Source organism: Loa loa, assembly GCF_000183805.2.
Source record: "Loa loa unplaced genomic scaffold supercont3.577, whole genome shotgun sequence".
Classification (NCBI taxonomy): domain Eukaryota; kingdom Metazoa; phylum Nematoda; class Chromadorea; order Rhabditida; family Onchocercidae; genus Loa; species Loa loa.
Genome location: NW_018108757.1, coordinates 10,108 through 13,162, shown reverse-complemented (window position 1 = coordinate 13,162; position 3,055 = coordinate 10,108).

Genomic DNA, 3,055 nt, shown 5'->3' with positions numbered 1-3,055 from the left:
ACTTTTTACAATTTATCTGTTAAAGTGGAAAATTTTTGTATTCTTGAAAGTTTCTTACGTAACTATTTGCAGGATTTATTGGCTTTACGATTACAAAGATTAGCACCTTTGTTAGCTCATACTGATAAAGCACTCTTTGTTAGCGCACATTAGTGTAAGACTCTTTGGGTACATTGCTAAACAATGAGCATATATACAATTCTATGCAGTGATAACATCACATTCATACAGAAAAAACTCATGATTTAACATGGTATATGCAAATTAATACGTGTGCTACATATTCCTCTTCCTTTATCACGGAATTTTTTCGCGTTTATTCGCGACATCTGTTAACAAAAGATTTTTTACACGGATTTATATATATTTCAATTCAGCAATTAAAATGTTTTTGTTTCAACATGGTTTAAATTTTGTCGTTTTTAGTGACAGCAATTCATACTTTGCTGATTTGCTTAATTACTCACTGAAATACCGTTGATTTTGTTGTTATTTGGTAAACAATTAATTCATAAATAAATGATAATTCATAAAGATCGTATGATAGGACAAAACAGGTCATCTGTTCGTGTAAAGGCAAATGAGGTATTTGAGGTCAACGTATGGAAGTTTCATTTTTGCACACAGTATCAACAAACTCCATCAAGGAATTATAGAAATACCTGAGCTAAATTTTGATGGCACATTCATAATATGTGTCAAATCAGTGATTTCATCAGATAAATCCATCGAGTGTTTCTTGCTCTGAGACATGTTTCCTCTGAGACATGAGATCAGATAATTTAATTTTTGAATATCGGGTATTTTTTGGAAATGCACTGTGGCATCAAAACTATCCCAGAATTCTCTCCATGATTTTGGGTCACCATTGAATGTTGGTAGTGGTAACTGTGGCAAATTTACTATCTGCTGAGACATTTGGGAGAGCTCCTTCTGTTGAAATCGTTCGTTATTTATCATGCTTTGCTGTAGGCGTTGTACCGCTACCTCAAACTCATCCTTGTACATATCTAGAGTTATAATAGCTTGCTTCTTGACCATCATTTATTAAATTCAAAAGACCTTTATCATCGTCGACCATATCCGCGTATTTGTCTTCTTCTTGTTTTCTTTTCTGTGCATTCTTTTGTTTCTGAATATACTCCGACCATTTTTCGTTGATTGATCCAAGTGTACCAACATAGAGTTTTAGACGCCCTATTTTTTCTTCTATAGTCCTTCTCTTGAGTTCGAGTTGCTCCACTGCTAAATGTTGATCAGGAAGCGTTAGGTCCATTGCTTTTACTTCGTCGAGAAGATCCTCTAACTTTTGCTTTGCCGGTTGAGCACTTTTGATTATAGTGTCCGACATTCCCGGCTCGTGGCACCAAAAATTTGTTGGGAAATTGTTTTTCTGTTGAACTCGTTTCTCGGCGATACAGATTTATTCGGGAGGTAATACTGTTCTTCCATAATATTACTAGTTAACAACAAGAAAAAAGAGTATAAAATATGTATGTATATAACACGATGAATTGGTAAGCAATGATAAATGAGTTACACAAAAAACAAGTAATATGATCAACTAACAAACTCCTTATCGTTGCCTTGGACAATAATCTTACCGGAACTAAATGATATTCTTAAACACAAGCATTGTGTTGAAATGACTGTTTTTGAATGAAATAGATAAGCTTTCAAGGAATTTTCTTTTTTTCCAATTACCGTACCTTTCAACTTTTTATCTTTCCAATTGTCCATCTTTCCCTCTCATATCTTATCTTGAAAGAAATCATCTTTCGCACGTGTACACTGTATGATGAATCAATCATTCACCTGTCATACTTTGCAGGAATCCAGTTCAATTTAATTGCTAAATGATTCCTTTTATTTTCTTATTTTGATAAAATTTATTTCTCACACTGGTATCGATGGTACCAATTGATTTTTCTTCTGATCAATCTTTTTTCTAAATCAACCCAAATCAAATTTAATGTATCGATTTTTTCCTTATTCTTTAATATCTTTCTATCATTCCATTAATACTTATCAGATAATATATACGTTCATCAATAGTACAATGATAAACGTTATTCTTTAATTACTTGTTTATAATTTATCACCTGAAATTATTATAAAAGAAAAAAGTCGAAACAAAATTTTAAATAAATTAAAAAACAAACAAATAAATCAAAAAAATTCATAAAGAAATTTCTTAAATAAAATTGAAACATTCATTAGAGATAGTTGAAAATATAGAAATGGAAATGAAAAACTTAGTCTTGAACCTCCAATACATCAGAACTTTCACCATTTAGTGAGTTTTTACAATGGATATATCATATCATATACAGTATCATTCTTTTTTCTTAATGAAATGCTAGATAACAATGAATTTAATCAGATGCTAGATAACAATGAAAAAGATATCATATCATATACAGTATCATTCTTTTTTATACAGAAATATATAAAAACAACAATCCTAAAATTAATAATATAAATATAATATTCCTAAAATGCTATTAATGCTTCACTTTTACATTTCAATATGAAAATTTTTTAAAATTGCAATATTCTTCCTTTCCAAACAAAATGTGAAGACGAAAAGAATACAAATTCAATGAAACTATTTGTTGTATAAAAGTATGAAATGCGTAGATCATCTTTGGTCAGTAGGACAAATAGTTAACTTCGTCCTAATCCATAAATCTTCATATCTATTGGGAATGATTGTTAGTTTTTAGTACTGATCCGGTAAAATGTTCCTAGTAAGCAATCAAATATCTTTTTTTCTTGATAATATCGTTATCACTTTCCAAATTTCCATTTATTTATATTTCCAGTTTCTCGGGGGTTTTTTTTCCGTTATTGTTTTCCAAATGAATATTTCTTTTACCATTTCTATTAGCGTTTGTTTAACTATGTAAAATTCAGTAAATGTATAAAAGCTTTCATGATTACAATGAATATATCATATTGCCATAATCTCCGCATTAATGATATGATAACATTTTTATCAGTTAAATTACGTGGAACTTCGAAACAAGAAGAAATTAAACAAGGATAAAATTTC